Here is a 13,318-nt window from a genome sequence, read left to right as displayed (position 1 = left end):
CGTCCACACCGCAGTCAGGAGCACCAAATCTCCACAGAGAGGGACACCACACAAAACTAAAGCTGGGGTAACTCGGCTCCTACAAAGCAGAGAGTTAGGCCCCAACCTCGAAAATGGCTTCCGTTCGGTTGTGGAAAAACGGACGGAGAAAGAGTCTCTGCCTAGTGCTTCCGGTTGCCTTTCTCAGATAAGCCGGAACCAAATATGACGGAGGATGGTCCAAGGTGCAGAGGCAGGAAGTCCCGCCCGGAGGTCACCTTAAATATACACATACATATTTTTTAACGGAGGAAGGGCTGGCTTCTTTAGATTGGAGAAAGGAATGGAAGTTTCATTTGGCAAATGTGACTCCAGGTGATTTTAAAGTTCATGGTTCTCACTTCATTCAAATCCATCCAAATGTCTCCACTCCAAATTTCATAGACCAGAATAATTTTTTTTTTAATGATTCATTGTTGCTATACAGGGTAGCTATTAGGCTTTTTTTTCCCCCTGTGTTGATCTTGCATTTAGGCACTGTTGAATTCCCTTTTTAGTTCTACTTGTTTGTCAGTTGGTTATCTTGGATTGATTATATAGATGATCCTATCCACTGAAAATACTTTATTTAATATTTTCCAACTTCTACATCCATTCTCCCCTTGTTTTTTTCTTTCATCTTTTGCAGTGACCTGAACCTTTAGGACAAGGTTGATTAGTAGTGGTGATAAGAGATGACTTTCTAAATTTCTGAATTTAATGTAAATTATTCTAGATTTGCATCTTATACTGCACATATATTTGCTATACATATTTGGTAGATACATTTATGAAAGTCGTTTGCCAAGTTTTTTTTTTTTATCATGACTGATTGCTGGATATCATTCAATGGTATATTAACCTATATTTAGTTACGTTTTTCTCATTTAGATAAATTATTTTAGTGAATTAACTTTGTTGGTGAATTTTCTTAAATTGTGCTATCTTTGAATATTGAGATTAAACCATTGGTCATGAGGTCATTAAAATGAAATATTGATAGTGATTTGCTGATACTATGTTTGAATTTTGCTTCTGTGTTTTATAAGTGTGATTAATATATGTTTTTGCTTTCTTGTGCTTTTCTGTCTTGGGGACTATAGAACTCACTAAGTTCAAAAAATGAGAACTTGTCTATATTCTGTTCTATATTGGAATAGTTTTTTTTTACAGCTGAAATTAGCTTCTTAAAACAAGTTTAGTAGGGCTGATACCTTTGTGATTCTAAAAATTTAACTACTCTTTCTTTGGTTTTATGATTTTCTTCATGATGTGCCACTTTGCTGGTTTATATTTCCCTAGAATATTTTTTCATGTTATCTAGGTTTTCATATTTATTTCTATTATGTTGATCACTGTATTTTATTATTTTACCTTTATTTAATGTTTTTCCAGCTTTATTGAGGTATTATGATGAATAAAATTGTATATAAAGTATACAATGTGATGATTCGATACATGTATATGTTATGAAATGATTACCACAATCAAGTTAATTAACATATCCTTCACCTTATATAGTTACCTTTTTTTCTGCATGTGCATAGTGAGAGTGCTTAGGATCTGTTCTCAGCAAATTTCGAGGCTACTATACAGTATCATTAAGTATAGTCACTATGTTGTACATTAGGTCCCAATAACTTATTCATCTTGTATTTTTTGTTTTGTTTCAAGTTTTTATTTAAATTCCAGGTGATTAACATATAGGGTATTAATAGTTTCAGGAGTAGAAATTAGTGATTCATCACTTACTAATGACACCCAGTGCTCATCACAGTTAAATGCCCTCCTTAATACCCATCACCTATTCAACCCATCCCCCTGCCCACCTCCCCTCCAGCAACCCTCAGTTTGTTCTCTATAGTTAAGAGTCTATTTTATGATTTGTCTTCACCCACCCCATATTCATCTGTTTCATTTCTTAAATTCCACATATGAGTGAGATCACATGGTATTTGTCTTTCTCTGACTGACTTATTTAGCTTAACATAATACACTCTAACCCCATCCATGTTGTTGAAAATGGCAAGATTTCATTCTTTTTGAGTATGATGGCTAAGTATTATTCCATTGTATATATATATACCACCTTTTCTTCATTCATTCATCAGTCAGTGGACCTTGGGGCTCTTTCCATAATTTGCCTATTGTGGATAGTGCTGCTATAAACATCAGGGTGCATGTGTCCCTTTAAATCAGTATTTTTGTATCCTTTGAGTAAATACCTAGTAGTACAATTGCTTGGTCATAGGGTAGCTCTATTTTTAACTTTTTGAGCAACCTCCATACTGTTTTCCAGGGTGGCTGCACCAGGTTGCATTCCCACCAACAGGGTAAGAAGGTTCCCCTTTCTCTGCATCCTCGCCAACATCTGTTGTGTCCTGTGTTGTTAATTTTTGCCATTCTGACAGGTGTGAGGTTGTAGCTCACTGTGGTTTTGATCTGTATTTCCCTGATGCTGAGTGATGGTGAGCATCTTTTCATGTGTTTGTTAGCCATCTGATGTCTTCTTTGGAAAACTGTCTATTCATGTCTTCTGCTGGATTATTTGTTTTTTGGGTGTTGAGTTTGATAAGTTCTTCATAGATTTTGGATACGAACCCTTTTTCAGATCTGTCATTTGCAAATATCTTCTCCTGTTCCATGGGTTGCCTCTTAGTTTTGTTGATTGTTTCCTTCACTGTGCAGAAGCCTTTTATCTTGATGAAGTTCCAGTAGTTCATTTTTGCTTTTGTTTCCCTGGCCTCCAAAGATGTGTCTAGTAAGAAGTTGCTACTGCCATGGTCATAAAGGTTGCTGCCTGTGTTCTCCTTTAGGATTTTAATGGTTTCCTGTCTCACATGTAGGTCTTTCATCCATTTTGAATGTATTTTTGTGTATGGTGTAAGAAAGTGGAAAAATATAGAATGCTTTATGAATTTGTATGTCATTCTTGCACAGGGGCCATGCTAATCTCCTCTGTATCGTTCCAATTTTAGTGTATGTGCTGCTGAAGTGAGCATGAGAACTTATTTACCTTATAACTGAAAGTTTGACCCTTTCTTTGATCAGCATCTTGCATTTTCCCCACTATCTAGACTGTGGTGACCATCATTCTACTGTTTCTACGAGTTTGACTTTTGTTTTGTTTTGTTTAGATTCTGTATATGAGTGAGTACATACAGCTTTGGTATTTCCATGCCTACCTTATTTCATTTAGCATAAGTACTCCAGGTTCTTCCATATTGTCACAACTGGCAGGATTTCCTTCTTTTTCATGGCTGAATAATATTCCAGTATATATGTACACACACCACATTTTCTTTAACCATTCCTCCATTGATGAACATTTAGGTTGTTTCTTTATTTTGGCTATTGTGACTACTGTTGCAATGAACATGGGAGTGCAAAAATCTCTTCAAAATACCGATTTAGTTTCTTTTGGATATAATCCCCAGAAGAGGGATTGCTGGGTCATATGTACGGTTTTTAATCTTAAGTGATAGATTCCTTAATAATTAGCTACCCGTTTTTCATTGCTGATGTTGTTTATTCACATCTTCATTCTCTTTTTTATCCCACAATTTTATTTTAATTCAAATTAGTTAACATATAGTATAGTATTAGTTTCAGGGGTAGAATTTGATGATTCATCAGTTGCATAGAACACTCAGTGCTCATCACAAGTGCCCTCCTTAATCCCCATCACCCATTTACCCCATCTCCCCACCCACCTCCCCTCCAGAAATCCTCAGTTTGTTCCCTATAGTTAAGAGTCCTTTATGGTTTGCCTTCCTCTCTGTTTTTATCTTATTCTATTTTTCCTTCATTTCCCCTATATTCATCTGTTTTGTTTCTTAAATTCCATGTATGAGTGAAATCACATGGCATTTTTCTTTCTTGGACTGACTGATTTCGCTTAGCATAATACACTCTATTTCTATTCATGTCATTGCAAATGACAGGATTTCATTCTTTTTGATGGCTGAGTAATATTCTATTGCATATATATATATATATATATATATATATATATATATATATATATATACCACATCTTCTTTATCCATTCATCAACTGATGAACACTTGGGCTCTTTCCATATTTTGGCTATTGTGGATAGTGCTGCTATAAACATTGGGGTGCATGTGCCCCTTTGAATTACTATGTTTGCATCCTTTGGATAAATGCCTAGTAGTGCAATTACTGGGTTGTAGGGTAGTACTATTTTTAACTTTTTGAGGAATCTCCATACTGTTTTCCGGAGTGGCTGCACCAGTTTGCATTCTCACCAACAGTGCAAAAGGATTATCCACTTTGGGAAGATGGAAAGCTAGTAGGGAAACTATTAAATTTTTTCTACTGATCAAAACTTCTCCTAAATATGTTGACTCTGAATAAAAATTATCCCAATTCCTCTGAACCTAGATGTTTGAAATTACAAAGACAAAATCTGATTATTTTTAGGTTCCCTTTACCTTTCTGTTGAGTCATGAACAATGGCCATCTGACTGAATAAGTTACAAAGGGTAGAAATATCCAGAATGAGGGGGATTTTGTTTAATTCTACTTGAATATCATCTCTTTCCTGATGCTGATTGTGCTCTGTTTCTTTCTCATAACCTGCTGTCTCCCCTTCACTCTTTCTTCATGCTACAACCCACAAAGTCAGGCACTTTGAAGAAAAAAAAAAAAACTTTATGACCTTTATCAAGATGAAGGAGATTCACCACACTGATCACTGAGCAGAAGAAATTGTAAAATGGGACTTTTAATATTTTAAAGCCATTTGGAATACAGTTCACATGAATGATTCTGTACAATGTACAAATCGGTACCCCGGAGAATTTGCACTGACAGCCATGGGAGGAAGACATGCGGGAATAACTTTTAATTGCATATTTAATTGACCTTGTAGGAAAATGAATCTCATATTTTGTACGGAGTACAATTACATAAAGATTTGAAAATAATATTATCCAAAAAAGTTACTTAGACTATTTTATAATATTATTAGAATCATATGTCTGTACTCTGCATTCTTTTGAGAGTACTAAGACAATCACCATCCTGCTTTATAGCAGAGGGGTAGAAAGGAGTTAGGAGATAAATTAAAGCATAACTTTTGCCAGCATTTTTAGTAATTTATGCTAAATAACTTTATGAAAATCTCTCTGAAAAGTTTCAGACATCATTTTGAAGCTATCAGATTTATTGTTAACATAATTAATAGTTAATAACTGATATTAGCTATCAGTTAATAGTTAACGTGTAATATTAAGGTGGCTTTTTGCTTTTCCAACCAATTGGATATTAAGGTAATTTACAACTAAGTAAAATCAGTATTTTTCCCACGTATGTTTTTATGTTGGGCAGAGCTAAAGAGATTGTTGTTTTACAGAATGAATGTAGCTATTTTTCCCAAGGGCATTTGTCCTAAGAAGACATCTTTTATTTATTTTTTTTTTTTCAGGAGTAGAATTTAGTGATTCATCACTTACATATAACACCCAGTGCTTATCATAACTAGTGCCCTCCTTAATAACCATCACCCATTAAGAAGAAAATATGGCATATATATACCATGGAATACTACTCAGCCATCAAAAAATGAAATCTTGCCATTTGCAATGACGTGTATGGAACTAGAGGGTATTATGCTAAAAGAAATAAGTCAATCAGAGAAAGACAATTATCATATGATCTCACTCATAAGTGGAATTTAAGAAACAAAACAGAGGCTCCTACGGGAAGTGAGGGAAAAATAAAACAAGATGAAATCAGAGCGGGAGATAAAACGTAAGAGACTCTTATTCGTAGGAAACAAACTGAGAGTTGTTGGAGGGGAGAGGGGTAGGGGGATGGCGTTAGTGGGCACTGGACATTAAAGAGGGCTTGTGATATAATGAGCCCTGGGTATTATATAAGACTGATGAATTACTGAACTCTACTTCTGAAACTGATAATACATTATATGTTAATTAATTGAATTAAAATTTTTAAAAATGTGAAAAAATTAAAAGAGGACATCTTTTAGTTAACATATTTATAAAAAGGCATTGGGTCATATAAAAAATAGTACCCAGCTAAGGTCCTGTGTATAAGGGGAAATAGATAATTTTAGAAGTTGTAAGGTAAGAAATGGTCACTATTTAATATGAGAGAAAGTAAAGGTATTTTCTCAGACCTACGATATAGACCAGGCAGTTAAGTGCCATGATCGGCAGTGATTTGGGGTGAAAATGGAGAGCTGTAAGGACACATAGCAACTGTGACCTACACTTTCATTTAGAATTACATGAGTTGCAGTGCTGACGGTCAGAATATAAACCATGAAACATCTGGCAGTGTTCAACGCCACATCCTATCTGCTGCCATCTTAGGCAGCATTAAAAGAAATAGTGTTTAGTTCACAGAAGGGGAGAGTCCTACTGTATTGATCAGAAACTACTTTTCTGAATTCATCCTAGGTATAGATCCAGGGAAGTAACCCAGAGCAAGCATGTAAGGCATGGAAACAGTATTCTTCTGATTTTTCAGCCAAGAGTGTAGATTTCAGGGTGCATCAGTTGTATTCTTTCCAAAATCTTAGAGCTCTTATGAAGAAAACACTTTGATTTTGTTTGTTCTGTTTTAGCAGAAAATAATGAAGAGATTCACTTACTAGATGTATGGCCCAGTATCACAATAAATCTCCATACCTATAATACAAACTCTGAGATAACATGGTAGATGATCAAGGCCCAATTTGCCTATGGATTTTTGGTTGACATTTATGGGCAATTGTTAAAGTTCTCAGATACTGGAAATGCAACATTGCATAAAGCAGGATGCATAAAGCCTATGCTTTACATACTGGGAAGAACAGTGCTCCCATTGATGTAGCAAAAAGTAAAGACAGAAGTTTCTCTTTGCAACCGAGAATCAGAGCAGGGCAAGGACAAGTAGCTGTGCAGCCCGTACATAGTAGCACCACACGGAAGGGCTTGCCAGCCAGTGTCTTGGGAGCTTCATTCATTTAGCATCAACAAGAAGGAAGATACTGAACATCAAGCAGGACGATAGTGAGCTAGATTCTAAGAGTATAAAGTCAAAGAAGAAACAGTTACTGCCTCTAAACCATCCTACTAATGAGATGTAAAGTGTGAGGCTGTGTGTATGTGTATGTGCATGTCTGAGCATGAATTTTGAAAGTGGTCTTTATGTTCTGAGAGTAATATGTATTAGGTTAATTTTGTTTCTTAACACCCACGTTTAATTGATTAAAGTCAGAAGTGAAAACACTTGATTTTTACATAGACTTTAAATTCTACTTTAAAATCTTATTATTTTATTATTTGCAATCTCAAACATTTATCACTTTTATTTTTTTAAATTTTTAGAAAAGATTTTATTTATTTATTTGACAGAGAGAGAAAGAGAGAAAACGCAGGAGAGCACAAGCAGAGGGAGTGGCAGAGGGAAAGGGAGAGGGAGAAGCAGGCTCCCCACTGAGCAGGAACCCCCCCCCCACACTGACAACTGACGCAGGGCTCAATCCTAGGACCCCAAGATCCTGACCTGAGCCAAAGGCAGACGCTTAACCGACTGAGCCCCCCAGGCGCCCCTAACAATCACTCTTAACAGGCCTTTGGAAAATACTTGGTCCCATTTAAAAACACCTTGGAACATTTTTAAACTGCATATACAAGTGTCATATTCAGTTACCACTTTACATACACCAGTCATCTGAAGTAAAATCAAAGCCTTCCCAAATAGTCAGTACTCTTCTGAATTTGGCATATATGTGTGTGCGTGTGTGTATATACACACATGTATCTATGTATACACAGGGGTCCATATAATGTGAAGCTAAAGACTGGATACAGTGGTGAAGTAGGAGGTAAAACAAATGAGCTGCGTGTAAATCTTTGCCACATTCTGTGTCTGTGCGAGTGTGGATTATAGGAGAGGCCTGACTGCCGGCGGAGAGGTTACTGTGGCCGGGGCCCAGGGTGCACGTGGTGCAATTCTGGGGCCCACAGCGGGTGATGCATTTCTCCGTGTTTACATTTAGCTGATGTGGAGTAGAGCACACAGGTCCTGCATGCCTGTGCCCCCCCATGTTTATGTGAGTGGCAGTGGGGTCCCCACTTTGCCCTCGCCCTGTGAACCTGCTGCGTTCCTAATCCTATACCTCCCCCCGCCTCTGCCGTGGCCTGCCCTGCATAGTTGCCCACAGTGTGTCCCCTGAAAACAAGCAGTGGCCTTTCTTCTTCGTCTACACTCCCCTTTTTCATGTGATTGCTGTACAGGGTTTTTTTTTTTTTTTTTTTTTTTTTTTTTAATTCACACATTCTCGTTCCTCTCCCCTCCAGCCTTCAACTTGTGATCCATAACTTACTTGCCTGGCTTCTCAGAGGGACCTCGGTAGGTTTGTCCTCGGGTATTCTTATAGATGTCTTTCAGAAAATAGTTATTTCTTATGATTTTTCATGGAATTTGTTCTAATAAACCGTTCTTCTATCACATGGCAACATTATAAAAAAAAAAAAAAACATACAGCAGCATTGGGTTCAGGACTTGTTAAAATAAATTTTTATGCCCCAGGACCACCTTCTTTCTTTTTCTTAACAGCAAAGGACTTAAGGATGTTTTTCCTTAGTGTGAGGAGCATATTAAGGGGTGAAGGCTAATGCCATCTGGGCTGACTTCCTTAATTGTAATTCAGGCTCATAATTTTGATATTTGTGGTAGAACCTTCTAATAATTAGAGTTTTTAACAGTGGACCAGCCTGCCTAACAAAGTAATGAACTTCATGTTGCTGGGAAGGTTCCAGAAGGTGCTGTATGAACACCACCTTTTAAGGTTGCTTTAGAGGGATTCCTTATTGATTTTGAAGCTGGACTAGGTAAAAATTAAGTGCTTTCCAACATGTACTAGTGATTCTTTGATATTATTTAAAAAAATACAGATTAAATAAAAGTGGAAAAAAATTGAGATCTTTGTGAGGCACTGATTTATATTGTAGTTTTTCACAGCAGCCTAAGATTTTCTTTTTGTGTTAAGGTTTACCAGAAAAAAGTGCTTATAAGTAATATCTTTGTTTGGTTTGTGGGTGTTTTCTGTTGTTAGAAAAAGCTATGTCCTTTATAATAGATATATGTCTAAGCAGTGAAAATTATTTCTGATTAGTAATAATTTCCCCTTTATTCTTCACTAGTTATAGTAAACACTGTGTTGTACAATATGTAATTTTATCTGCATTCTGAGAAACACCAGTTGAATTCGTTGCTCTGATTCAGAAAATGTAGTCCTTAATCATGAACCAGATTTAACATATGTTTCCTTGCAAACATATGTTGAAATAAGTACTATATATTTTCTTGCTTTAGAGAAAGAAATTCCAAATTTCATTTCTAATTTTATTTGTTATTCTTATTTTTTATTAATATTTATTAAGCTTTTTTATTCATGGAGCTCTTTTGTAAGAAATGTGTTCTTAATTTTTTTTTTTTCAGGGAGGAGAGGGAAGATTTTTTTTGTGTCTGTGACTCAGTTTTCTTGTATCTCATTTTTTAAAGAAGGATAGAAAATATCATCTTTGCCTCACACATTAGGGGTTACTCATCAATTTGAGGGAAGGTTGTTGATTTGGGGGGAAAGGTTCAAAGATGACAGCTGAGGCAATTGTATTCAGGTTTATGGGGAGCTTAGTGCCTCAGGGGTTCAAGAGAGGCAATCAAATCTTTTGCTATGTATAGTTCATATTTTAAAACACATTTAATTTACAAAGCATTTAAACTGAAAATCATTACCAGATAGAGTGAATGTGTCTAAAGATCCACCAAGAGAAAATTATGTAAATACTAAGCACTTCAGGGACAGTCAAAGTCACTGAAAAATCTGATACTCGCCATTGGATGTATACCTATTAAATGACCTCCAAGCCCTGCAGGTACTTTTTTTTTTTTTTTTTTTTTTGCCAACTTATTTAGGCAGATTTTCCAAAAATTTTTCTGTGTTGTAAAATTTCTATTACTAAAAAAATTAAAACGAACAAAAATTATGACCATGCAGCTCCTTGTAACAACTTCAGCCTTCTGGCTGATCACCTTGTTAGAGGCAGAGCTGAGGGTTCAGGTGAGGGCTGGTGGTTCTGTGTGAGTCAAGAGGAGGATAAATGGTTTGTCGTCATCTATGCATGGGTCAGTAGCTTGTTGCATAACTGCCATTTAACGCCTCACAGTGCTCAGGAATGAAGATAGCATTAGAGATAATTAAAAAAACTTTTTTTTTGGCTCTTCGATTATTTTTGCATTTTTTATCTCCCAATGCTTCACATTTAGTTGAAACAGCTGAGTGAATTTCAACATCTTCCCTTTCTGGTATGTGAGGTGAGGGTTCTGCTCACTCAGTACGGCACTAACCCTCACTGCTTTGCCAGCATATTTCAAGGCTTTTTCTTTTTCTTTTTTAAGGTGTTTTTGTTTTGTTTTGTTTTGTTTTGTTTTGTTTTGTTTTGTTTTGTTTTTTTGAGAGAGAATGCTTGCAAGGTGGGGGGGAGGAGCAGAGGGAGAGGAGGGAGAAGCTGACCAGGGAGCCTGGGGATGGGGGAGGGGCTCGATCCAGGACCCTGGACTCTGGGATCATGACCTGTGTTGAAGGCAGATGCTTAACCGACTAAGCCACCTAGGCGCCCCCATTCCAAAGCTTTTTCTTTCCTAAATCCTGTGCCAACAGTTACTAAGAATCTACTTCTCCTTCACTTTGGGGCATACAAAGACTAACTAAATGTGATCCTTCTCCAGAAAGATTAACTAAATGTGCTCCTTTTCCACAAAGAGCATAAATAACCAGAGTTCAAGTTGATATCTCAAAGGAAAGGGCAAGTAGAAATTGCACAAAGGAGAAATTGTCTCTAGCTGGTGAGATTAGCAGAGGCTTCAGCGCCTTTTAACTAGGCCTTGGAAATGGGCAAAGCACTGACAGATGCATATGGCCAAGAGTTCCTGTTGCTTCTTCTCTTTACTTCCCCGTCTTTGTCTTCTACTGTTTCGAACGCATGGTGTAAGTCTTTCGTCCCTGTCTACTGTCTAAACCACTTGTTACAGCTACGTTCACATGATCAAATCCAGTGGTCTAATCTCAGTCCTCACCTTAACTGAGCTCTTAATGGCATTTGACTGAATTCGTTTGTCCTTCTTGAAACACTTTTTCTTGGTTTATGGGATACTGCACTGTCCTCTTGATTTCCCCTGTACCTTGGTGGCCAAGCTTGGTTCTGGCTTCCTTTTTGTAACCTGCTTTTACAGATCTCTAAATTTTGATGTGCCCCAGAGTTAAGTACTCAGACATTTTTCCACAACATTTCAATAGGTCAGGAGTTCGTCAACCTGGTTGCACATTAGAGGAGTTTTAAAAATTCACTGATACCCTGATTTCCCTGCAGAGATTTGGATTCAGTTGTTCTGGGGATGGGAGAGGGAATCAGTGTTTTATTTTAAAGCTTCCCCAGTGAATTGAAAGTGTGCCAGGGTTGAGAATCACTGAATGGAGTGATCTCATCCAGTTCAATGACCCCAAAGGACACAAAAAAATCTTGTGATTCAGATGGAACTCTCCATCCTTGAGCTGTCCCTTGAACTCCAGACTCATAATTAAAGGATTGACTAGACAGTTCCACTTTGCTGTCTAATGCCTATTTTCAAAGTTAGCAAGTACAAAGTTGACCTTTTGATTCCCTATTCAAATCTGCTCCTGGTTCAGTGTTTCTTATCTCAGAAGATGGTACATGTCATAATTTACCCCACTGCTCAGGGCCCAGATATAGGAGTCACCCAGGATTCTTCTCATTCTTTCATTCCCCATGTCCAATTATCAGCACATCTCTTTGTTTCTGTCTTTCATATTAATCTTTAATTTTCTCATTTCTTACCACCTTTATGCCAATTCCCCCAGCCTCAGCCACACTCATCTCTTACTTGGACTTGTCCCACAGTCTCCTAATTCCTGTCCTATGTTCGCTCTTTCCACCACCCCCACAGTCTCTGTAGACCTGCAAAGTGATCCTGAAAAATAAATAAAATCATATCACTCCCCTGCTCTCCATCCTCCAAATACTTTTTATTGCACTGAAAATAAACCTATCTTTACTGTAGTCTGCAGCCTTGGAGAATTGATTTCTGCCTATTCTGACCTTGTTTCTTCCCTTCTGTTTTTGAAACCCCTCACTCAAGTTACATCAGCCACCTGGTTTCCTTGCTATTCCCCTAACACTTCACACATACTCCTGTGAAGGGTTTTTGTACCTACTATTACACAGATCCCAATATAATGTGTCTGGTTCTCTCATACCATTCAGATTCCAATTTACTCCTGTCAGAGAATGCTTCCCTAAGTGCTGGATTTTAGGGATTAACCTCTGTCCCCTTGTTTTGTTTTATTTTTTCATACCTGACATTTTATTATGTTCACTTACTTAATTTCTATCTTCTCACTAGAATACAGGCTCCATTAGCATAGGGAGGGTCATTGTTTTCTTCACCATCTCATCTCTAGCATCTAGAACAGTATCTTGCAAGTGGTAAGTAGGTATTCACTGAACGAATTGATGAATATGTATATGAACATGAGGAGAGGGATTTCAGGCCAAAGGCGTATTATGAACAGTGTCATGGAAACAAGAAAGCTAGTTTGGGAGAAGACCATATTTGGTTGAAGGGTGCTCGGAGAGGAGTAGCAAGAGATGGTTCTAGAAAAGGAGGTACAAGTCTGGATATGGAGAGCCCTAAACAATTCACATGGGCTTTAGGAAATGGAAAGCCATAGAAGATATTTTTAGGTGGACTACATATTTGATGGAATTGAGGCTAAAAATCAAATGATTTGGTAACTGAATAGAATTGGTGGTTAAGGGAGAAGGAAGAGTTAAATATGATTTTTCAAATGTTAGGCCTGGGTAGAATTTTAATGGCATCAACAAAGAGAAAGAAGACAGAAAATAGTGAGATATCGTTGTTTTCCTTTTAGTGTAATTGGTAGCTTTGAGGTCTGGAAAAATAATCTTTTTAACTCGGGATATGTTGTTTAAGGTGCTTTGGTGATATCTACCAATCGTTTGGATTGTTCCAATCCATATCCATATCCCTGAGGATATGGAACTTGAGAGAAAAGTTAGGGCTAAAGTTTAAGGTTTGAAAGTTCTGCCATGAGGAAAAGAAGAGATTGTGGGGGTAGATATGCATATCAACTAGGAATCTGTGAGGTAAAAAATGAGAGGCTTCTATGGAATCTTAGGATATGTTACTTTAAAAGGTGGTGTGAGAACTAAAAACATGG

General features: G+C 37.1%; 1 non-coding gene across 1 annotated transcript; it reads right to left on the bottom strand.

The window, feature by feature from the left end:
* Nucleotides 1-2,913: 2,913 nt before the first annotated feature.
* Nucleotides 2,914-3,020, bottom strand: LOC123786688 (U6 spliceosomal RNA). Its single transcript, XR_006778050.1, has one exon. It is a non-coding gene; the product is annotated as a U6 spliceosomal RNA (small nuclear RNA).
* Nucleotides 3,021-13,318: the final 10,298 nt, after the last annotated feature.

This window comes from Ursus americanus, chromosome X (genome assembly GCF_024610735.1).
Source record: "Ursus americanus isolate L20-20 chromosome X, mUrsAme1.1.p, whole genome shotgun sequence".
Lineage (NCBI taxonomy): Eukaryota > Metazoa > Chordata > Mammalia > Carnivora > Ursidae > Ursus > Ursus americanus.
This window is presented reverse-complemented; position numbering and strand designations above follow the sequence as displayed.